At 40.6% G+C, this 25,819-nt stretch overlaps 1 long non-coding RNA gene across 1 annotated transcript in view; it reads right to left on the minus strand.

Annotated features, from left to right (window-relative positions):
• Window positions 1-1,785: 1,785 nt before the first annotated feature.
• LOC307197703 overlaps window positions 1,786-25,819 on the minus strand; it is a 59,460-nt gene continuing 35,426 nt past the window's right edge. Inside the window, exons 3-5 of the long non-coding RNA XR_013831488.1 lie at window positions 6,942-7,032; window positions 3,267-3,376; window positions 1,786-2,689 (exon numbers count right to left, since the gene is read on the minus strand). This is a non-coding gene — a long non-coding RNA (uncharacterized lncRNA). The remainder of the gene's footprint in view (window positions 2,690-3,266; window positions 3,377-6,941; window positions 7,033-25,819) is intronic.

Genomic DNA, 25,819 nt, shown 5'->3' on the forward strand with positions numbered 1-25,819 from the left:
CCTGGAAAGTAGGTGTGCCATTGGAAGGCAGGGGACCGCCTCCTGTGACACAGAGAGGGACAACATTGCCCCAGGCAGAAGGAGCGTGTGGGCAGGCAAGGGGCTCCAAGATGGCTGCAGAGGCTGGCCCCTTATTAGCCCTCCCCGACCCCCGTGTCACTCCCCCAGTGGACATAATGCCATGTGCTGAAATGAGGCATGGTTTCAGCGACAGGAGAACATAACAAGGCAAATTGAAATAGCACTCTTGATGCAAACACCCTTTTAAAGTTTACCACCCTGATCCTACACCATTAGACAAAGCAATTATGAACGCTGTTGTCAAGCACCGCCCCCCCCCCCCCCAGCCCCCGCCGGCCACATACCCACCAGTTGCAGTGAAAGCCTCTAATGGAGACTTGGGCTATGTGACTGGAGAGGCTGCATGTGCCTGGTGGGGCGGGGGCAGGGGCAGGGGCAGGGCTGAAACGATGGCCACAGCTGGGTTAATTAATCCAATGAGGAAATGGGATAAAAACTCATCTTGCAATAGTAACTCAAAGTGTTCAAATGCAAAGGGTGCAAAGTAAACAAGGCAACCCTCTCTTATCAGAAACGCTTGGTGACTGTGAGTGGGAGGACAAGACTCTGACAGACTGACGGAACTCAGCCTGCGGTTGAGAAGTGAGAGGGGCCGTGCTAATGAATGCTTTTATGATGATCCCAAATAATAAACTGGTAACATTACATCTGACAGGAATTTTTCCATTCTTTTTTTTTTTTCTTTTTGTTCCCCCAGCATTTATAGTATGCACGTTCATGCCACAATATAACCTTCATGGATTCTGATAAAGCTGGTCTTAAAAGCAAATTTATTTCTTTAAACATTCTAACGCCAAATCAATTTAAAAGGTTCTTCAGATTTTACAAGGCATGAAAGTTATTCAAATAGAATTGACATGAATATTTTAATGTCTGTTTAGTAACGGTTACAATGAAGCTGTTCGTGGTTGTGTCAGGTACTAAAAACATACTTTTCCATTAAATATCACCATTGTAGAGCTTTCTGCTGAAAATTTTAATAAAGTCTGTTTCTAAAAGTTATGATGGGTCGGTTCTGCTTAGTAAATGCAGCACAATATGCCATAGCATTTTGTACACAATTCAAGTTTTTATTAAGCTTCAAAATACATGCCTTTTCTGAGTAAACAGTTTAGATGCAGAACCAAAAACAGACACGGTCAGGCATGGCATCTCTGAGGAGTAGGACCAGGATATTTTAGCTTTTCCCTTTGTACCTTCTCCACTGTTGGAATGTACATTTCTACATGCATAATAACTAACAATAACAATCCAACAATGATAGCTAAAGGTTTGTCTTTTCAAATATAGAGTTGAGCAGAAAAATAGAATACAGTAGTTTGACGTATAAAATTCTCAAATTATTCCAAATGATTTTTATGTGAATGAAAAGTCTTCCCTTCAGAAAATTAAGGCTAATGCTGACTAAAATATACCCATCTTTTAAAAATTGGATTATTGGTTCTTAATGATTTCAAACTCACTAAAAACCATCCTATACTTTAATAAACCCTCCAAAAATTACAGCTAATGCTATTTAGATTTAAGGAAATTCACCCTTTTCTTCTTTTAATGAGTACCATTCCTTTTTTCCCCCAAGACCAGGAAGTGGTCTCCAGCTTACTAAAAGTGAAACAATGCCCCCTCCTCCCTCTTCCCCGGCTGCCCCCCCCCCCCCACTCCTTGGTTCCCCTGGCCACTCAGGCCTGTGAAACATTTCCCTCCTCCTTCCTTCCAAAGGAGCCCCACGTTCAGAGCACCAACCCCACTCTTTCCCTGGCCCACTCCTACCCTGAGTCCAGGCCTCGACCATCTATCAGAGTTTGTATTCTTGACGATAAGAAGCCCACCTGACAACCCCATTCCCAGAAATGAATATATGCAAAGCACCTAGAACAGGGCTCACCTGCCAGGGGTGTATAACACTCGGTCCCTTCCTTTGGGATCGTCCTCATTGTCACCATCAGTATTACTATCTGAACGCTGAGTACCAGTTTAAGGTCCCACCTCTGCCGTCAACTACAGTAATCGGAGCTTAAGTCGGACTCACGTACTCTTCGAAAAACCTCTCCTTCTCCCTCTCTTGATCTGTCAAGAGGGGGTAACATTTATCTGGCCTGGGACACTGGATGGAGTAAGTGTGATGCTGCCCCGAGCCCTGGTGAACTGAGCTCTCAACCACTCAGACCACTGGATTGTCTTCTCTGTGGTCTTCCTGTCTGCGTCTTTGTCCCCAGTTCTGATTGGCCGTATATATTGTTTCAAATAGATCTTCATAAATATAACTTTATACATTCTTGCTTTAAAAAGCTGAACAGCTCCTCACTATCCATACAATAAAATACCAAGTTCTGCATCTTGCCCTGGGAGGTTGTCCCACTTGGATGTCCCCCCACTTTCCCTCCATCCCCACTGCTGGCTGCCGCAGCCTTCAGCCTTAGCCCCCAAAGGTTCTTCATCCACCTGAAAATCCAGCACCTCTTAGCTGCCCTGGCGCCCACTTTTCAGGTTTTCCTTTGGCTGATGGGGGCTGTGCTCCTTTGCCTTCATCCCACTCCTGAGCCAGGCTGGTGATGACTTGGGACGGGATCAGGGCCCCGTGGGCCTCCATCAATGTTTGCTGTTGCTGCTGAAATAAAATGAGAAAATGCTGTCAAACCCACAAAGCAGGGTGGAAATTGAAGGTGTTAACTAAAATGCCACTTTTACATAGATCATTAGCCATCGCTGTGAGGAAAGAACTCTGAGGCACATCCACAAGGAATCCAGGGTTCTTGCAGGTTACCCGTCCTTCTTCCTGCACTTTGTCACCTGATGAATCTTAAATGTTTGACTGTGAGAGCTCTAGTTTACTATGAATCCAAGGAGGAGGCTAGCTCAGCTCTCCTGCAGGAATCACTAGGGGTGAAAAGTGCAATCTTTAAAAATCTCTGGACCAACTTTGTAAAAAGCAAAAAAGTTTCTCAAATAAAAATGCACATTAAAAAATAATTGACTAGTGATACAGCAACAACGTGGGCGAACCCTGAAAACATGCTCGGTGAGAGAAGCCAGATACAAAATATCACATATTGTATGATTCCATTTATATAAAATTTTAGAGAATGCAAACAATAGTGACAGAAAGCTGCCCAGCGTTGCCTGGCATGGGGCGGTGGAGAGGTACAGGAGAGAGGGGTCACCAAGGGGCTTGTGGCTATACTCACTGCCTTGAGTGTGGTGAGGGCATCACGGGGGTACACGTACGTCAAGTGTATCCATCTGTACACTTTAAATGTGTGCAGTTTCTCGTATGTCGGTTTCTCTCTCAGTAGAGCTGTTAAAACCAAACACCTTGTATTCAATCAACAAGAAGAAAAATAAAGCCACACAATCCTGTGCCTTCAGCATGATTAGAAGACAAAAAAAAAAAGCACACACTTCCCAATCTCCCCCAGTGTCAGCACCCCGGTGAGTGTTCAAGCCTGGTAACCAGGTTGGATGAGCCTTTGTTTATCTTGCTTTCAGCTTTAACTGAAGAAAACACTACTGGGTTTCCCCACCAGGCTTTCCAAAGTCAAGATTTGGGATATTCTTGACAAGACGTCATTCAGACAAATATAACTCTTTTCCATGCTGCTATAATACATTTGGCAGTACACTAGTGTGTGACACTTTCACCAATCAACAATGACACATCTTGTCATCGGGAATTGCTTTACTTTTTTGGTATTTCAATTGTTCTCTTCAGGTAGGAAGAACCTGTTTTGAATAGTTCTAGAATTGTTGAAGCAATTTTCTGGCTGTACAACTGCAGGCCAACCAAACGTGTCAAAGCAACAATCTGTATTTGGAGACTTCCTGTTCAAAAGGGCACTTTTGAATTATTTTTTAAAATTTAACTTTGTGTTTTAAAGTTATTTTAAGCTTTCAGAAAGTTACAAAAATAGTTCAGAGAACTCTTCATCTGCTCCTGACCCAGACTCCCCCAAGGTGAGCCTATTACATAACCATAGAACGATCAGCACCATCAGGAAATGAACCAGACTCCCAACTACAGACTTTGTTTGGATATCACCACTTTTCCACTGACATTCTTTTTCTGGCCCCAGACCTACTCCAGGATCCCGCTTTCCATGTAGGTATCACGTCTCCAATCAGGGCAGGTCCTCAGTCTTTGTCTTTCCTGACTTTGAAACTTTTAAAGTGTACTGGTCACTTATCTTATGAGTGTCTTTCAGTTTGGGTTTGTCTGATGCTTTCTCATGAGATTGAAATTGTGCCTTTCGGGAAATGCACGGAGAAGAAGTGTTGGATTCCTCTCAGTTCATGACGTCAGGGGTACATGGAGTTGATGGGTCTCATCACTGGTGATGTTAACCCTCATTGTTTGGATGAAGTGGTGTCTGCCTGGTGTCTCCAGTGCAAGGTTACCATCTTTCCACTTGTAATTAACAAGTATCTTAGGGGGTGGGGAATATTTAAATATTCTGTTCCTCCTCAAAATTTGCCCTGATTTTGGCATCCAGTGAAGGATCTTACCTATGGCAATTTTTACTGTGATGTTGGCTTAGTGATGATTTTGTATTTCTCTCATTCACAAGGACACTTCTGCACAGATGTGTAGGTATTTCAGAATAGAGTTCACGTACTTGAAGATTTTGTACAATGATCTCAAAAACTACCTCCAGGGTCAGCTCTGGGTATCTATTCCCCTCCTCTCACCCTGCCTATGATTTCTCACGGTGGAAGTGGAAGTGGAAGTTTGGTCTTAATAAATCAAACATTAAAGGTAACCCCAAAGATGAAAGGCTATGAGAGTAACACAATGACAGTGAGAGATGGGGGGGAAGGAAGCAGAAAGGTGGATGCTGTGCACCAACCCCAGGATGCTCTCCCCCCAGTTTTTATACACTTTTGGGAAGCAGGCATGATTTTTAAAATGAGGTAAATTTAAAATGTGCTATTTGTATCTCTATTTGTGTGTATTTATTTTTGTGTTTATTAACTGGAAATTTATTTCAAAGAATATAGCGGCTTCTCCTCAAAACAACTAAGAATGTACCAAAGGTGGCCACAGACTTCTGCTCTGCCCTGTTTCCAGGATAGCTCTGAATACTCACGTTCAAGGAGAAGAACTTAGTCTCTGGTTTCCCAAGAGTGTGGCCAAGGGGCGAGGGTTGTTTCTCGGGAGACGGGGGATAAACAAGCTTCCAGCCGGAAATACAAAACTTTGTAAGAAAGAATTTGTTTTGAGTTACTCAAAACCCACAGGGAAAGTAAAGGTGGTTTCGATCTTCATAAGCAGATATTTGGAAACTAAGCAGATTGAGAAAAGGACTGTTCAAAACATGATTTGCCCAGCTCAGTTGAAATCCAAAGCCTTGATTTTGAAGTATCCTCTTGCTTCAGAGTGATCCTTACCTGGCAAGGTGAGTTCTTGGTACTGAAGAAGGGAAGTGATGTGGGTGCTGGTTTAAGCTCCAGCATTGTGCAGGGGGCTGTGTCTTTTACAGTCTTTGTAACGAAGGGTAGTGAGGTCACGAGTCAATTTTACGGGACAACTGCTCATCTAAAGAAAATGTATTTTTATAACCATACTGCACATTTGTTTAGTATTTACTATGTTTGGGCACTGTTCCAAGTGGTTTATATGTATTAGTTCATTTACTACTTATAACACCCCTGTATGGTAGGTACCACTTAGTGCACCCACTTTACAGATGGGAAAACCACATCATGGGAACATTTAAGTTACTTGCCTGAAATTGCACAGTAAATGGCAGACGTGGGATTCAAACCCATGCCATCTGGAGTCAGAGCTGGTTCCTTAGCCTTCCTGCTCTACTAGCCACAAAAGAAGTGACTCATCAGGTAGTATCAGATAAAAGGCAAATGTTATCTTTTATAATGTAAAGTGTCAGAGGGATGTTTAGAAAAAGCACCATCAGCACCATCTATCAATCAAAAGTCCAATCTTAACTGTTACAACTGTATCGCATAAGCATCACGCATGCCTACTGGGGGTGGACAGCTCCTCTGGGCCATACTGAAGGCATGAAGCAAAGGTGCATTTTCACACCTTAGTGCAGCCTTACCTAAAACACAACTCCCTTCCCCCTTGCATTCCATCAAGGAGGGAGCATGGGGATCAGAAAGGATCCATTTGTCATCAGCACTCAATGTCCTGACAGGCTCCAGACAAAACCAATCTCAGCTAACATGAGGGCTCTTTCAAGGAAAATAAGCCTCAAAGCAGGCAAAAAGGTCTTTTAATATAATTATCCTGGATAGTTGTGGACATGGGTAGGTTAAAGTAATGCCACTAGAAGGAACATGCATTCTTTCCGTGAGACTGGAGTCTTTGGAAGGAAATGAACAGGCCCTGGCTGTGGCTAGATGTGCTCTCCTGCAGGTGAATTCCAGAAGAGAGGAGCAGCAGCATCACCGTCAGGAGCGGAAACAGGAGGGCCGTGTCCACAGCATGCTCCTGGCCCCCAGGGACCACAGCCTGAAGGGCCCTCACTCTCTGGATCAGCAGAGCCCTGGGCAAGGAAAACCCCACGCTACTGGAGTTTTCAAGAAAGAAGGAGGAATTGAAGTCTGGGACTCCTTTCCTTCTTCCAAGAAGGAGGCAAGTGTGCTAGAGGAGAAGGCTGGGAAGCAGCGACAAAAGAGAGACAGTTAGAGGAGGAAAGAGGGTGGGGGAGAGGTACCCTGCCATGTCCTTCACAGGGTCCACATAAACATCACCTAGATTTCCACTCATTTTTCTTTCAAATTTTTTATTTCCCCCAGAGTAGCAGCTCTGAATGTCAGGAGGAAAGAAGTATCATTGAATTAATTCATATCGCATACAGAACACCCACCACTGAGAGACCCTGGTTCTATCAAGAACCTACCCTGGGCTGGCGCTCCAGACCCCGAGTTCTTACTGGTGTTCTTGGGCTTCTTCCCACCATCCACATCAACCCGGATTTCACTCTATGTGGACTATAAACAAACAAACAGAAAAACAAAATAACAGAACAAACCAAGCAAAACAAACATGCAGGTACAGAGTATAGAATAGTGGTTACCAGGGGGGAAGATGTAGGGGAGGGTGAAATAGATAAAGAAAGGGGTCAACTGTATGGTGATGGATTGAAACTAAATTTTTGATGGTGAGTATGCTGCAGTGTATACAAAAGTACAAATATAATGCTGTACACATGAAACATATAATGGTATAAACCAATGTTACCTTAAAAATAAAAGACACATATGGTAAGTGTATGACTTGATGAACTTCTACAAAGTGAACACATCAGTGAAACCAGCATCCAAATCAACAAAGAGAACGCTCCCAGCATCCCTACAACCTCCTGCTCCCTCTCGGTCACTCCCACCCAAGGGTAACCACTATCTTGACCTCTAACAGCAAAGATTAGTCTTGCCCAGCTTTGTAGTTTATATAAATGTAATTCTACAGTATGCATTTTCTTGTGCCTGGCTTCTTCTACTCAGGATTATAACTGTGAACTTCGTCTGTATATTTGCGTGTAGTTGTGGTTCGTGCATTCTCATTGTTGCATTTGTTATGTGAGTATGTATAGCACGATTTACTTATGCATTTACTATAGATGGTCATTTGGGTAGATTCCAGTTTGGGGGCTATTATGAATACTGTTTTTACGGACATTCTAGTCTATGTATTTTGTTGAAAAGATGTATACATCTCAGTTGGATATATACCTAGGAGTGGAATTGCTAGATTCTTTTTAAAAATATCACCTGTTCCCAAGAGAAATTTATGATGGATTTTTAAAAAGTCACAGATAGACTAAAGTTCAAAACTATTTTATCAAAATGAAAGGTCCTGAAGTAAAGAAGGGAGCATAGTTTTATACACACCAACAAAAAATCAACTCCTGTTCACAAACATGGTTCATGGTGCTCACCTTCTTTTCTTTAAAGAACTGAAACAAACTCTTTTTTTTTTTTTTTTGGCGGTACACGGGTCTCTCACTATTGTGGCCTCTCCCATTGCGGAGCACAGGCTCCAGACGCACAGGCTCAGCGGCCATGGCTCACGGGCCCAGCTGCTCCACGGCATATGGGATCTTCCCGGACCGGGGCACGAACCCGTGTCCCCTGCATCGGCAGGCAGACTCTCAACCACTGCGCCACCAGGGAAGCCCACAAACCCTACCTTTTAATGATGAATTAAAATTTACTTCTGAATTACCAGGCTACTTTATGTGCAATTTTCACTCCTAATTACTTGAGGGGTGGGGATAGTCTATTATGTATTATATAATATATATTATAAAGTGGTTTATATTTATCCCAAATTATCACACACTAAACATAGACCAACTTCGATCATATTTTATTATAAAAATAGTAGAGTAATAGGTCTATATTTGCCTTAATAGTATTGTACAATGTCAGTTTCCTGGTTTTGACAGCGTACTGTGGTTCTGTGAGATGACTATTTTTGCAACTTATGTCTTAAGTTATTTCAAAATAAAGGGTTTTAAATGAAAAAGTAATAATAAAATGTTTAATTAGCCATAATTCTTTGCCTACCAGAACCATCTTAGTATAGCATATTTCCTTCTACTTTTGTCCCTGTGAAATAAGTGCAATTTTCTAGTCTACTCTTTTCCACCACCTAATATATATTGAAAAACATTTCCCCAAGTTTTCTCACCAATCTTCTCTAACAGCTTAGAGAAGTTTAATCATCCAAGTTTAATCATCCTGACTACTGAATGTTTAAGTTGATTTCCATTTGCAGGCCGAGGTAAACAAGAGCTATCCTGCAGTTATCACAGTCTCGCTGGGGAGAAGCCAGAATGAGCCTGAGGCCCCCAGGTGTCTCTGCAGGAGTCCCCTCACCAGCGTTTTCTCCCCACAGAGCAGAGGGTACACTGGCCGAGCTACCTGCTTTGCAAAACAGATGTCAGGTTCTTGCCAGGCAAATCCACTGCAAATTTTAATGCAACAATTTTTAAAATTTGTATTCTGAGAACTATTCTGTGTGCAACAAGCTCCCCAGTCCACTAAAGACAGAGAACCTAATATTTCACAGAGACAGTACTGAATGGCAGTCCAGGATGGCAGAGCTGCTCCGCACAGTACTCAGGAACTCAGGCTCTCTGGAGTTCTCTGTTCTACTACCCCTATAATTATCCTTGTCCTCATGATCCAAGACGGCTGCTGGAGGCCCACCCATCACATCCATGTTCCAGGCCAGCTGCTAAAGTAAAGAACAAAGAAAGATGTGCCTCGTCTCTTGAAGGAACATACAACACTTCTACTTTCAACTCATTGGCCCAAACCTAGTCATATGGCCACACCCATCCGGGAAGTTAGGAAATGCCACTTTTCAGTGGATCACGTTTATCCTAAATAAAATTGAGCTTCTATTATAAAGGGAGAAGGAAAGAAGAGGTTAGTGGTACGCAAACAGCAGCCTTCTGCAGGAGCCAATGTATATGAAGAGTTTACAATAATTTTATCCTTAACACATATTTTTATCTACTAATAGAGTTAGTTATATTTTTTAAAAAACTCTTTATGGCAGTCCATATTTGGAAAAGATGCTCATAATTGTTTTGCACTTAAACTGAGTCTGTAGAGTTGAAGCTAGGGAATTATCTTCATAACAGTATTGATAACAGTGACGCTCGGGACCTCCCTGGTGGTGCAGTGGTTAAGAATCCGCCTGCCAATGCAGGGGACATGGGTTCGATCCCTGGTCTGTAAAGATCCCCCATGCCACAGAGCAACTAGGCCAGTGTGCCACAACTACTGAAACCCATGCGCCTAGAGCCCATGGTCCGCAACAAGAGAAGCCACCACACTGAGAAGCCCGCGCACCGCAACGAAGAGTAGTACCCACTCACGCCAACTAGAGAAAGCCCGCGTGCAGCAATGAAGGCCCAATGTAGCCAAAATAAATTAATTAATTAATTTAAAAAAACTGTGAAGCTCAGTGAAGAATTAGCAAAATTCTTAGGTCCCTCCACTTTCGAAGGCTCATGAAAGGAAATGTAGTTTTGATATTAAGGTAATGTTGCTTTGGTCATAACTATGACCTTAAACAGAACCCACTGTTCTCCTCGTGACTCACACTGTAGTTTAATAAAAGCCTAAATCAAGAGATTCTGATGCTCCCTCTTTTTTCTAGGTGGCAGTCCTTGGTTAGACAAAGAACAGGCTTAGATTTAGCTGTAGTTTACTTTTCGGTAGCAGTTATTTATGAATCTGCTGTTATGCCTATTCTAAACTCTACTATTTAAGCAAATTTACTTTCAACTCTCAACTGAGTTCACCAAAGACAAGTAATCCTTCTGCAACTGGCAGGGCTGAAGATTAAGCCACCCTAGGCAATTAAGCGTATCCCAAGGTTCAGCTGGTATGCTGCAGTTTACATTAATTACAGACGTTTAGCAAGGTTCTACAGCTTACACCCCTGCTTTGAAGGAGGATTTGTAGCCTTCATTAGCATCCTGTATCAGGCTAGGATGCTGTGGCATACGCCACCGTCAGGCTGTGTCACAGTATTATGAGATTAGGGCTGCAAACTTCATCCTTCTGCCACTAGTGGAACCCTCTAGTACTTGGCCTCCGGGAGCAGCTGCGCCAGTTTTTGAAGGCAAAGCCTGAGAGGGTGCCAGTAAGGAAGTGCAAACAACCAGGGTTAACATGGTTATGAAATTTGAAATTGGGGATTCAGTTTTGAATCAAAGCCCCAAATGGGTACAAATGAACATAACTTTCAGGATGTCCAATTTGGTGTTTTTAAAAGGAGACTACAAGTATGGCAGCAATATCAGTTAACTATTGCAGTGTTATGAACGTTTCCAAAAGTGTCTCAGCAGCATACAATAATAAGCACTCATTTAGCTCCCAAATCTGTGTGTCTGGGCATCGACCAATTTAGCCTGGGCCTGGCTCGGGTGACTCAGCTGCCCCCAGGATTCTCACTCCCCTCCTGGGACTGGCAGGTTAGCATAGGCAGGTCCTTCTCATGATGGTGGCAGGAGCAAAACAGCGAGAATTCACAAGTGCTGTCCAGGATTTTGCTTGTGTCACGTCTGCTGACATCCCATCGGCCAAAGCAGGTCATTTGGCCAGAGCCAAGGTGTATGGAAGTATGCCCTGCCCTACAAAGTTACATGGTGAAGAGCACAGATGTAGAAAGGGATAAAGAATGTAATGCAATCTACCAGGTGGGACAAAGAGACTTGAAAATATACACCTGATTAATGATGAAGAAAGGAAATAAGTCAATGAAAAATGAAGTCCCACATTTAAAAAAAATTATTAATGGAAGACTGCCAGCTATGTTTAGGACCTAGAGGATCATGTTCTATATGGCTGGAACTCTATTAATTTATGGTCATCTAGACCAGTGGTTCTTAGCATTCCTGAGGTCTGGATTCTTCTTACACACATTCATAAACATATAACATTTTATAAGCCTCGTGTGGACTGTCTGAAAACCATCTATGAGCCCTGGTTAAAATTGCATTTTAAGGCAAACTTCTCATTGTGACAGGTGGGGAAACTGAGTTACATTTTGGTTTCTTTATGCTTCAAAGAGGTCTTTCAGCTGGTGTAAAATGTATGTGTTTGGTTGGATTTGCTTTAAAACCTCCTGAGGTGTTCCTTCACACAGTGTAAAACCCCTGACCCTTCCTGTGGCCTTCAGGGCCCTCCAAGAACTGACCTCTGCCTCTACCTTCACAGCCTTGCCTTCATCTCCCATCCTCCCTACATCCAGCCACACAGCCTTCCATTCTGTTTCCTGCACCTGCCAAGTTTGAGGCCTGTGCAGCTGCTGTTCCCTCTGCCTGGAATGTGTGTTTCCTGCATATTTACACTACTCGCTCCCCTGCTTCATTTAAAATTCTGTATAGAGTCTGTCTCCGAACACCTCATTTAAAGTGCCACCACTCAATCGCTCTTGCCTTATTTACAATTTTAGTCATTTGTTGTTTCTCTCTCCATCTGGGGGTAAGACCAGAGGGCAAAGACTTTATCTTGTTCTCCAGTGCATCCTTGGCAACCAGCAACAAGCCTGAAAGAGCAGGCACTCAGTAGGCATTAAATGAGTAATTTGACATGTTACACTGTAAGTTATACATCCACAGAGAAACCATCTCCACAGAGGAGATGAAAACATACTGGAATACATTCCACAACCAAATAAGAGAGAGAATTTATACAGCTCATTCTTGCAAAGAAAGTGTAACCCTTCTACAAGTCTTTTGGGTGGCTTTCCTTTAAGAAACTTAATGTTTAATATCAAAGTAAATAAGGACAATTCATTAAATCAAACTATTAACCGTAGCTAACTAGCCCTCTCAAGGATTTTGTAGGGTTTTTGTTATTGAGTGATAGCTCTGTTGGTACAAATGGGAATGTTGTCTGAATAAAGCTTTGGGGTAAGAACTTGTAACTGACAGACCAAGGGGCATGTTGGTCCCTTTACAGGTGGGTGCCAAATGGCTCCATTTCTTGGTGTGTGGCTTTCTTCTGTATTACCAATTTGAAATTTGGAGCATCTTATAAAACACCAAATGGAAATGGTGAGTTGGCTGTGAGGAAGTTATAAGCTATTCTTAGCAGTGATTTATGGAAGTTCTGATTTCAGAGGTTAACAAAGATTTGCTTTGGGTTTATGTGCCATTTTCCAAAGTCATTCTGAACTGAAAGATAAATATGTAGCCCTCTTTGCTGACGCCTTTTATGGGTAGGTGCAGCTGGATGAAAATCAGCCACAAAGGAGATCCCGGTGTTATCATTAATGGTGACTTTGTGTAACAGATGTTGTCTACGTATTAGAGGAGGCTGCTTAATTTGTCTCTTGCAAACATGAAGCCTCTTAAAACTATTATGTACTAAACATTGTCTGGAAAATTCCATTCTTTTGTAACACAGTCCTCCTTCAGGAAGAGCAGCAGTTGAGAATTAAAAGAATAAAAGCAGGACTCAAATGAAGGAATACTACGCCCATTACATTTGTGTTCATCATGATTACAGCAAAGAGAGACCAACGGGGGGAAAAAGACATTATGGTATTGCCAAAGGAGAATACATGTATTAAAAACAAAAGTCTAAATGAATTCTGGGCAAATGATGACAAATTAGGGCGGAAATGGGGTTTTGCCTCCTGCCATTTGCAAGGAGGCGTCCCCATTGACTTTACTAGCTAAGGACAGAGTGAAGACAAAGACCTAGAAATCTTGCACACAATGTTAGGAAAGTGACTTCATCCCACTCACCATATGGTCAGCTCAGCCTATTTTTCAGGCAAAAGAGTAATCTCTTGTTAGGCACATTAAGCTCCAATTCTCCACACTGCCTACCGTGCACACACACACACTGTTGTGATAGTCCTATACCACACTTCTCCACCTTTTCTTCTCTCTACAAATATGTGCGAATTCCATTTTTATTTTGGGGCATCTCTGGGGAAGGTATCATGCATATCATCAAACAAGTTGTTTTCACCTTTTTCTCAGTAAATAAAAGGAGACTTTCACGAGACCATAAAAAGAAGGTTGTAGATGGTAGAGTTATACATTGATATAACCACTTTGGAAAGAAATTCGGTAATTTTATCAAGAACCAGAAAGACTTCAATTTATAAAAATATTGAACCACTGTTGCACACCTGAAACTAATATAATATTGTAAGCCACTATATTTCAGTAAAAAAAAGAACCAAAAAGACTTCAAACATTGTGCCCCAAAACTTCACTTCTGAGAATCTACTCTAATTCAAAATAATAAAAAGACATGTCACAGAAATACATTTTTATAATAGCAAAAATGGAATTTTTGTAATAATAAAATTGGAAGCAAGCCCAAATTCTTACATTAGGTTATATTTAATAAATTATTATAAATTACCTAACAAAATATTTTTCAGCAATTAGAATTATGGTCATCAAAACTAGTAATGTGAAAACATTTATGCTAGATGTTAAATGAATTAAAAAATTAAAAATTGTATATATATGATTATTTATATCCTTGTACAATATGAATATGAAAAAGACTCTAGGGAAATATACCATAAAAATAAATATTTTTGTAAAACCAAGGAAGATATAGAAAGGAGGCATGGTGCAATCTTAGGAGTAATTATTTTCCTCTGTAAGCACCAGCTAGTATATATCAGAAACAGTTTTCTGCATATTAAACTATTTCATTATACATTTATCGTTCCTGGCAACCCTCCTCCCTGTGGCCATATTTTCCGACTGTTCATTAGATCATGAGTATATATGAAAGAGTAAATGTTTGTATCAGCACTCATTTCAACACTAAAAACAGCACACTTGTTTCTCCTCTTGACTTAGAGGAGGGGTGTAAAAGCCCCTCCATCATGTTCCCGAGGAAACTCCAAGAGTCTCAGAACAAAGGTCGATACAAGAGAGTTGAGGCAATAAACTGTCCTGCAATGTTTCATCTAATTAATTCCTCAGCACAATGATTTCAAGGTGTGTAATTGCAATATATACTCAATAATAAGGACCTTTCCACCTTGGAATCCCTTTCAGCATTCTAAATACAGAGAGGTTGGTTGACTTAAGACATTAATAAAGACCTCCAAGACTGCTCACACTTTGAGGATCAATATAGAAACACCTGATACTCACAGGCCCTAAGTGTTATCACTGGCTGCCAAGGAGCACCAAGGGCTGGCGACAGAGACTATCTGTGGGCTCATAGATGACCAGTCTCAGAGTCAAACATAACCTTCTAAAAGTGTAAAGTAGCTTACTTTTTGTTGTTGTTGCCAGTGCCATATTGCTCAGGTACTGCAAATAACTTAGCTCAGAGATGTATTTATTTTATAATAACCTCCCCCACTCCAGAGATGAGAAGTCCCTAGTTTAAAACAAACAAACAAACAACTGCGCCACCAACAGACTAAGCAGAAAGTAAATACTACCCAGGAAATCGGGCAGAAGCCAGGTGGAGAATTCCTCCTCAAGCATCACATGTCCTGAAGGTCCTACTCTATGCCCAGCACAGAGCTGGCCTCTGGTTGCTTCAAAAGCATTAGGATCATTCCCTGCCCTTAAGGACCTTAAAACCTGGTGGAAGGGCATGATACATGAGTAATTGATGGTTAAGCAGTCCCTACTAGTAGGCCATGGACAGAAATTGTTTTCTTTTTCTCCAGCCTCTGCTTCCAACTGGGCTGCATCAGATGCCCCTATTCTGGTCCTTAACATCTTCAGTGTGTCACAAACTTCCCTAGTCCAGCCACTATGGAAAACAGTATGAAGGTTCCTCAAAAAATTAAAAGTAGAACTACCATATGATCCGAAGTCCCACTCTGGGTATATATCCAAAGGAAATGATAACAGGATATCGAAAAGATATCTGCACTCCCAAGCTTATTGCAGCATTATTCACAATAGCCAAGATATGGAAACGACTGAAGTGTCTGTCAACAGATGAATGAACAAAGATGTGATACATATATACACAAAGGAATATTATTCAACCATGAGAAAGAATAGGCTGCCATTTGCAGAAACATGGATGGACCTTGAGGGCATTATGTTAAGTGAGTTAAGTCAGACACAGAAAAACAAATACTGTTTGATCTCACTTTTATGTGGAATCTAAAAAAGCCAAACTTGTAGAAACAGAGTAGAATGGTGGTTACCAGAGCTGGAAGTGATGGGGGAATTGAGAAGATGTGGTTCAAAGGGCCCAAACTTCCATTTAGAAGATGAATAAGTTCTGGAGACCTAATACACAGCATTATACACAGCATTATTATAGTCAACAATATCGTATTATATTCTTCAAAGCAGCTAACAAACTAGACCTTAAATGTTCTCATCAAAAAAGAAAAGATAATTATGTGATGTACGGAGGTGTTTAGCTGAAGCTACAGTGGCGACCATGTCACACTATATAAATATATGAAATCAACACTTTGTGCACCTTAAATTTATACAGTGTTCTATGTCAATTATATCTCAATTTAAAAAAACTTCCCCAATTGCTTCTGGTTATTAAATTAAGTACATATAATTCTACTGAAATTTCATTTTCCTTATGATAATTTCAATTTTTTGATATTTGGTAAAACACAAATATAGTATGTTGTATTTCTAATGAACCAAATAATGACAATAATAATGATAATACTGCAGTGAACAACTCTGTATTTCTCACTGCATTTTGGATGATTTCTCAGTAATCCTGCTCTTGGTACACAGTGCCAAGTCCTTTTGCAGGTTAGTTGTACCAATTCACACTCCCACCAGCCATTATGAAAGCCTCTGTCTTAACACAGCCTCAGTAGCATCATATATTTTTAATCTTTTGTAATTTCATCAGTAAAATGGTATCTCATAGCTGTTTTGATTGACCTTTCTTTACAGATGAGTCTGAATTTTTCACAAATTTATTTTTCATTTATATTTATTTTGCAATATTACTATCCTTGTTCTTTACCCATGTATCTATAGGGATTCTAACATATGAACTTTTTATAATTTAAAGCCATTATATTTGAAAGTCATATTTTTTCATAAATTGTTTACTTTTAGTATTTTGTCATTTCTTAAGCATAGAGATAAAAGTTTATGAACTCAAAAATATTGATATTCTCCTTTGTGATTTTTCACTATGTTTAGAAAATGGTCTTTTCTTCTAGAGATCAGTTATATATTCATCAAATTTTTTTCAAATACTATTACTTAATTTTCTTATATTTAATTCTAAATTTATCTGAAATTTATACATAAGGTTTGGGCAGAGAAGGAGAATCTATATTTTTCCCGCAAATAGCCTGCCAACTTTTTGGAAACATTTATTGAATTATCCACCTTTTACCTATTGATTTGTGATGCTTCTCTTATCAAATGTTGTTTTCATGTACAATTACAATCATGTAGCTAGCTATTCTGCTGCACTTATCTATTTTTAAGCCTTAGCCACTGTGTTTTAAATAGCATACCTTTAAAGCATGCTTTTATAGGGGATCTCTCAACACTGGCTTGACAATATCTGTCTTTTTATCTCTTGCAGATTAACTTTAATTTTCTCAAAGCCCTCAAAAACAGACCTTAAATTGTCTTAAATAAATTATCTAATTTGAGAAGAATTAGGTCTCATTACTCATGGCCACTAGCCATCCCTCCCAGAAACAAAAGTGTCTTCATTTATTTGAAGCTTCTTTTATATTTCTCTTTCATTACTGAGGTTTCTTGTTAAGAATAGAGATTTATTTTTTAAATTAAGTATACTAGTCCCATTATCTGCAATATTTTCAAATTAGATGTAATGTAAATAGTCTTGAAGCTTCAAAGAGTGAACTGATTTTTTTCCTGGTTGGCTTGTGTGTGTGTGCTTCCATATTAATTTCAATAATGTAAACCTCTAATTGTCTCTTTTGGGTTCTATCTATACAGGCAAAATATAATAAAGAAACAAATTGAAGACCAAAAGAAAATTTACATGGGTATTTCAGATAAAAGGGAAAGAAAGGAAAGTGCTGCTTATTTCAACTGGATCATTGGTACAGGTCTTAACTTTCGGTAAGTAGACATAGCTTATTAAAAGATATACTACTGGAATTTCCTGGTGCTCCAGTGGTTAGGACTCAGCACCTTCACTGCCGTGGCCCGGGTTCAAGCCCTGGTGGGGGAACTAAGATCCCGCAAGCCCATGTGGTCAAAGAAAAAAAGATATACTACTTAATTTTGTAATGATTATTCTAGCTTAATATCTATGCATCTGTGTAGCATGTACAAAGTTAAATGCTCAAAGTGCTTGTTGAACATAGCTAAAGCACTGGGTTTGAGTTAACCTGACTCTCTAACATTAAAGCCACTGAAGAATACATTTCCTCCAAAATGCAGGGGTCTATATAGAAATATAACATTGCATTATGTTTGTTATTACTATACTGTATTCATAATCCCCCCAAATAGTTTTGTTTCAGGGTGATTCATTTTCCCTGGGATTTGGACTTCATACTGGTGATTTCGTCATCTCGTTCTTAGAGAACTGCAGGCACACATATTTGTTAATACTGAATACATGAGTGTCACCACTGGCTTCTATATAGAACAGGTGCATTAATTACATCCTAAAATGAAAAAACTTGTCTTCTCAAACATTTTTTAACTCTAGAAAATATGATAATGGTTTTTTATATCAGAGAGTTTTCATTCTTCACTTAGAAGAAACTATGTCTTCCAAATGCAGAACACTTTGCTAAAGATGATGGCACATAAGAGAAAGTGTTTTATAGATAACACTAGTCTTTCATTCCAAATGTTTATAAGTTTACGTAACAGTATATATGGAGCTTAACTGCCACAGAAACATTTTCCCGCATGCCTCTTACTCTGCACTTGAATTTTCTACCTAGAGTCTCAGCAATTGCAACACTTTAAAGTACTTGATTGTGGTGAGTGATTTTTGAAATTTTTTGACAGTTTGCTTAAGTTCCACTTCAGACACACCTCGATAGACGTCTGTATCAACTCTCCCCGCTTCTCTGCAACAAATGTTTTCTGCAGGATGTTCACAAGTCTTGATCACATCTCTGCTTCACACAGGGTTGAACATCAAGGTCATCTGACCTAAGTTCAGGAGAGCTGGACACTGCTTGATAGGGACAAGTCCAATGATGTATTTTTTATCCAGAAGCCTAAGCAATTCTTTTGAAGAATTTTTAAAGAGGCCAAGACACGTGGGCCTTCTTCTGAAGGCAGCTCTCCAATCAGACTGAAATTCCAAACTATCTTACAACATTGGTCATACTGTCAATACCATTTTGAATATCTGTGACTAGTTTTCTGAATTTCACCTTGATAAAAGTCTATTGGTGAGCAGTTCTTTTTCTTCCGCTGCACCTTCAACCTACAGCCTACAGCAACCACTCCCTCTAGAAAGCTTTCTTTCCAGTTAATAGCAGTGTTTTGGTGAGTTACTGAGTTTTAAAAGTACACATAATAGACAGAGGTATAGAGTATGTATGTTATCTTAAGGCCAGGAAACACCTCTCTATTATCATACACTAAAGAATGTTAACAGGTTTTTGTTTTACTCTGCATAAATTTTTTTGAAGAAACTAGGAATATTAAATAGTCAAAGAGGTAAAAATCAGAAACTTTCCTCTAATGACCTTATAACTACAAGTCAATCTATATACAATTCCAGAACTACAACATCTTTTGGGATCTCTCTCTCAATGTCACCATCATCAAAATCACCAACAATATTCACAAACATCTGTGGTATATTTTCTATGTGTCAGGCCCTGTGATTAGTATTTACTTATATGGATTAACTCATTTAAGCCACACTATTATCCTTTCAGGAAGATGCTATTACTATTTCCATTTGCAGATGAGAAGATTAAGCTCTCGGCTGTACTTCCCACAGGTAGGAAGTTGCAGCTGGGGCATGAGCCCAACTGGGTGGATACCTGAGCCCTCAATCTTCATCACTCATATACTGTCTTGCTTTCTGTCCTTGAGGTTCAGCCAGGAGCCAATCTTTGAATCTCTCTTTCCTCCACACCCTTTATTCAATTACTCAGGTCCCATGGAGTCTAACTTGGCTTTCAAATCTCTATCTTCCCCTTGGCTGCGCTCACACCAGCTCTTAACAAATCTCCCCTCCATGACTGCAACTGCCTCCTGCCTCACTGTCCCCTGACTCCAGTCAATCCTCTGCACCGGCACAAAGCGAGAATCCAATCAGCCCAGGTTCCACTTAACAAAAGCAGAGATGTGACCATGTCACTCCCCAGTGATGACAGAATAAAGTTTCAAACCTTGAGGATGGTATTCAGAGTTCTTGCGTTCAGGTTCCAAGCCACCTTTCCCGCTGGATGGTCTGACACTCCCTCCTGCCAGCCTAAGATCCAGTAACCCGAAATTACCAATAATCACCCAGACAAGCCAGGGACTTTCCTCACTCTGTGACTTTTCTCAAATTCTTCCCTCTATTTGGAATGTCCTTTCCTCTATCCTACCTCTAATCCCCAGTTTCTGCTAATCAAAAGCCTAGACCTTCTTCAAGACCCTGCTCAGGTGCAAAGCCTTCCTTGACTCCTTGATTTGGGAGTACTTGCTCTCAGAGGACTGTTTACATAGGTCCACACTCCTTTATTCACAGTTCAGAAATGTAAAATGCTGTGAAAACCAAAACTTCTTTTTATAACTTTGATGCAAACTTTTTTGGTGGCCTCACCTAATCCAAACTGACATGAGACTGTCATTTACAGCGTGAAAATTTGCCTTTCACTTTAGAAATGTTGGCTTCACTTTAGAAATAAAAACTGCGTGTGATTACCACATACTGCCCCAGATTCTGCTGGGGGTGTTACATAAAATATGGTATATGTACCATATTACCATACATTCTGAATTCCATAGTGCCTCTGGTCTCAGTAATTTTGGATGATGGATTGTAGACCTGTACTTAGTGCTCTCCACAGTATTTGATATAAAAGGTAGTTTTTGTTTGTTTTTGTTTTTTTTTTTTGCTGTACGCGGGCCTCTCACTGTTGTGGCCTCTCCCGTTGTGGAGCACAGGCTCTGGACGCGCAGGCTCCGCGGCATATGGGATCTTCCCGGACCGGGGCACGAACCCACGTCCCCTGCATCGGCAGGTGGACTCTCAACCACTGCGCCACTAGGGAAGCCCTAAAAGGTAGTTTTATCAGTCATCTCACCAGCCACTTAAGGTTCGTCTTAATAGAACCAGGCACATGTGTGGCTGACGTCACCACATACTTCATGTAAGCAATGAGGGGCATCAGGAATGAGTCCCCTAACCTTCCTGCTGCAGTCCCCTGCCTTTTCTTCCGTTCTAGTTTCACTTTGCTTAGTTCCCACACCTGTGCAGGACCAACTCCTTCAATTTGCACTCTTAATCCCACCCCTTCTTCAGACTTGACTGCTTTAATTATCCCCTATATTCCTTACATTACCCATTGGGTCTTTTCATTCCATCTATAAGAAAATTCAAGTCTTCCCACATTCTTTTTTTTTTTTTTCTTCCCACATTCTTTTAACAAACATTTATCCACACTGACATAAATAAATAAATAAATAGTTGCTCATCCTTATAGTAATAAACCAACGAATAAATGCAGAAGGAACACATATTTTTAGAAAAAAATCACATTTTATAACCATCATAGTAATAACTGATTTAGGCAAAAATCATCAATGAATACTAAATATTAATAGTAGGTGACTGTCTAATGAGGAGCAGGATATTTACATAGTCTCAAAGTATCTTTCCATAAATTACTAATTATAGAAGGAAAACAGCTACTTTACAATGGAGAAATATGGCAGACTCCACATCAACAAGTAATCTAAGATCATATCCCCAATAAGGGAACAAAACAACATCATATGCCTCCTGATACGATGCCTTGAGAAAGACAATCACTTCTGGGGCAGTCCTGGAAAATTAGAAACCTTAATCAAATTTGGAGAAAGCATCATCAAATCCACAGTGAAGGACATTCTATAAAATAACTAGTCTGTACTCCTCAAAAAATGTTAATGTCATGAAAGATAAAGAAGGACTTAAGAACTGTTCCATTTCAAGGAAACCAAAGAGACATGACAACTAAATGAAATACACAATCCTGGCTTGCATCCAGAATGGAGAAAAAATAGCTATAAAGGACTTCTTAGACACGATTACTGAATGTAGATTAGATAATGGCATTATATCCATGTGAAAGTCTTATTCTGGTAACTGTACTGTTGTAATGGAAGGTAATGTCCTTATTCATTGGAAATCTGCACTGAAATATCTGAATGTAAAAGGGGCATGACGTCTGCAACTGACATAATTCAAGAAAAGAGAGTAAGAGACAGAATGATAAAACAATGAGGCAAAATGTTAACAAATGGTGAATGGTGAATTTGGGCACATGGGAGCTCTTTGTACTATTTTTGCAACTTTTCTGCAAGTTTGAAATAACAAATGAACCAAACATTCCTTAGAATCTAGCTTCACCTAAAGCCAACAACTTTTTTGTCTCCTCTCTTATGGTCTCATTCTTCTTATACTCACTGACTTCACTTCCTCATTTTGTGTTGACTTAAGTTCCAATTCCATTACATCTTTTTCTCATCCACCTTGACCTCCGTTGAGCTTTTTAAAAAATTCCCGACTCTTCTGTAAAATCTTAACCTCCTTTGGGTTCCACAGTACAACTCTCTCTTGTCTTTACCCTACTTTCCTCATCTTTCCTGGTATGTTCACTGACTCCTCACCAGGTGGTTTTTCCCCCAAGACATCTTCACTTTCTTTTCTTTCTGTTCACCATTCTCTCCTGAGGCATCTCATCCACTCCCACTGCTTTCTCCTGAGCAGTTAATCCAGCCCTGGCTCTCTCCCAAATTCCAGAACTACATAATCAATGGCCTAATGATGAGCTTCTCATGGATGTTGCCAATTTTACCAAATTAAATTTATCATCTCTCCCTTCAAACTTTCTTCTGTAGCCCATGTCTCAATCAGTAAAGTTCCTAACCACTCAGTCTAGCTTGGAACCGCAAGGCTGCTGTTAACTCCTCTTTCCCTTCCTCTCTCTGCCCCTCCTTCTCTCCTCTCCTCTTGGACACTTACAGCGTCTGGGCTTGGCTGCCTAGACACCTGTGGGAGTGGCTGGTTGAATGACGTCATCCAGCCTCTCACTGGGTTGTGGCCCAGACTGCTTAGCATGAGAGTCAAAGCACCTCCCAGTCCTGGGGCAGCCTCTCTTCTGGCTCCACCTGCTCCCCCGTCTGCGGCCCTCCTCCTGCTCCAGCTACACTTGGCCTCTCACTGGAACCAGGTACATCACGTCATCTCATTCCTTCACCCCTCTTCACCTGCTGTTTTATCTACTCTTCCCTAATCCTCCACCTGCTGATCCTACCTACCTCCCAAGGAAGGTCCAGTTTAAATATCACTTGCATTACAAAGCCTTCCCTTATCCTTCCCAGTTTAGTTGAACCAGATTTAATTTTCTGAACTCCCACAGCACTTGATTTAGACTCTTGTTTTAGAGCCGTCTGCAAAGTAAAGTATAGCCAGTTAGTGGTGTACACACCTGTCTCTCCAAATTTTAAACTCCTAGGAGGCAGGGCTACATGTGATTCACTTTTGATTTCCAGCAACTCCCAAGCACATGGTAGGCTCCCAGCAAGTGTTTACATGGACTTTCATGTCTGCTTGCTGCGATGATGGTAGTTGCCCTAAGACAGTTCTAACAACATCTTTGGCTCTTATTTTGAAGTGCCTTTGCTGGGAGCCCATTGGCCAATTACCATTCCTTATTCCTTTCTCTGCTGCTCAGTCTTGGCTCCATGCATAAGCCTTGGCTTCCACTTTGGCTCCTACCTCTGCCCTGAATATCAGTCAGGCTGACGTCCTGCACTGTCCTGATGTCCCATTTTCCTCTTTCCTGCCCTCTTCTCTGGAACCTGAGCTTCTGGAAGAGGTGGGGTTATACCTTGACTTGGAAGGATGGGTAGAAGTAACCATTCAATTCTCTTCAAAGACTTCCATTCTATTCTTTTGTCCCCATAACCCAGCCCCCGCCAGGTGAGCTGTGCTCTACCTCGGGTCACTCTGGGTTAAACAGACATTGACTTTAAGCTCCCAGTGAGACCTCATGGAGCATCTGGTGGAAACCCTTCAACACACAGATAAGGGAATTGAGACTCAGAGAGATAAACAGACTCGTCTAAGGTCATCTGGCAGTTGGCAGTAGTCTTTTGAGTGCACTGCTTTTTCCACTTTGCCTCTATGAAGAGAGGTTTACATATCATCACTCATGATTATGAAACAGACTCCCCTTATCTTATTTAGTACCAGACAGTCATGTTCCAATATTTGATTGCTGAATATATTATATTTCTCTATGTTTGCTAAGTAGGTTTTCATGTACTGTAAATAACGCAGACGGACAATGTCTCACAGATGGGAACCGACTAAATATTGGTCCTTATTTTGCCAGATAATTGTAAAATAATAACCACCTGGGGAAAAAATCAGATATAGTTTTCTATGCCATACTGTCTTCAATAACATTGGATCTGATTAACATGGAAAAAAAACAAAGCTGAAATGAGAAAAATAAAGAGGGTTATTTACATCCTGCTCTGTTTGTATGTCCTAAAAAAGCTGTAATGCAGCATAATTTCAATGACTGTCACAAAATTGGTAGTTCTCAGCAGCACCTAAGATTCTCCATTGACCTGACTGTTCCTGGAATTCATTATAAAAGAAAGATAAGGATAATTTTCCTGGGATTATTATCAAGCGTCTGATTGTATAAGCAACTACAATTTTCAGGTGTTTTCTGAGCATAAAAATACAGCAAACAGAAAGCAGTGATTAAGAAGAAATCCACAAAACATGTTATATTCAAACCTCCTTGTGTATTTTTGTCTTCTTTAGAATTCAAAAATCAAAGAAAGCAGAAACTATTTATTTTGATTCACTTTTACTTAATACTACCCTTCCTGTAGCTTATGTAAATGCCTTTTCTACTTCTTATATTTGTCATGTGTTAAGTGCTTTTACCAAAAAAAAAAAAAAATTCTTCTAAACAATGCATGAGCCATTTCCAAAATAAAATGTCTTCCCTAGCACTTAAACTACATTCAGTTACAAACAGGAGTTTAATGATGCTCAGTATGAATTTAATTACACAACCGTTCGTGTGATGATTTGTCTCCCTCACTCTACAGTAAGTGCTGTAAGTATTAACAAATGTTTTGGTTTGGGTTCCTCCATAAACAGGTCCTGAGCTGAGGATTTTAGTGCAAGTGGTTTATTGGGAGGTGAACGCTGGAAGCACCTCTGGGAGTGAGGAAGTGAGACAGAAAAGAAGGAAGTAAAAAGAGGGTGTATTACTGAGCAGGTCACCACTATGGGCCATTGGGCTCAATGCTGCTGGGGACCTCTGGGATGCTATGTGGAACGTGCCTCAGACTTGTTCCCCCCTTGGGAATACCAACCCACCCCCATCTGGCATAGTGTAAGGGCAGCTGGGGTGGGGAGGCATTAATTTTGCAGGTTTTTTTGGCCTGAGGCTAAATAAAACCTTCAGCAAAGAAGTCAAGGTGCTGATGGTTGGAAGCCGTAGTGTCAACATATACAGGAATGATGAGTGCAAAGGACATCTGGGCAGGGTACCCACAGTTGTGCTATAATAGTTTATGCCTATTTAGGGACTTCCCTGGTGGCACAGTGGTTAAGAATTTGCCTGCCGATGCAGGGGACATGGGTTCGATCCCTGGTCCAGGAAGATCCCACATGCCACAGAACTAAGCCCATGCACCACAACTACTGAGCCTGCGTTCTAGAGCCCGCAAGCCACAACTACTGAGCCTGCGTGCTGCAACTACTGAAGCCCGCATGGCTAGAGCCCATGCTCCGCAACAAGAGAAGCCACCACAGTGAGAAGCCCACGCACCGCAATGGAGAGTAGCCCCCACTCGCCACAACTAGAGAAAGCCCGCGCGCAGCAACAAAGACCAAACGCAGCCAAAAAAAAAGTTTATGCCCATTTTAAAAAATAATGTATGTGTTTATTATTGAATAGGTAACACACACATGGTTAAACTTTTTTACCTTCTTAACCATTTGTTTTTATTGAAGTATAGTTGATTTACAATTTTGTGTTAGTTTTAGGTGTATAGCATAGTGATTCGCTTTTGGTTTTGTTTTGCTGATTATATTCCATTATAGGTTATTACAAGATACTGGG

This window comes from Stenella coeruleoalba, assembly GCF_951394435.1.
Source record: "Stenella coeruleoalba genome assembly, chromosome: 15".
In the NCBI taxonomy this organism is placed as follows: Eukaryota; Metazoa; Chordata; class Mammalia; order Artiodactyla; family Delphinidae; genus Stenella; species Stenella coeruleoalba.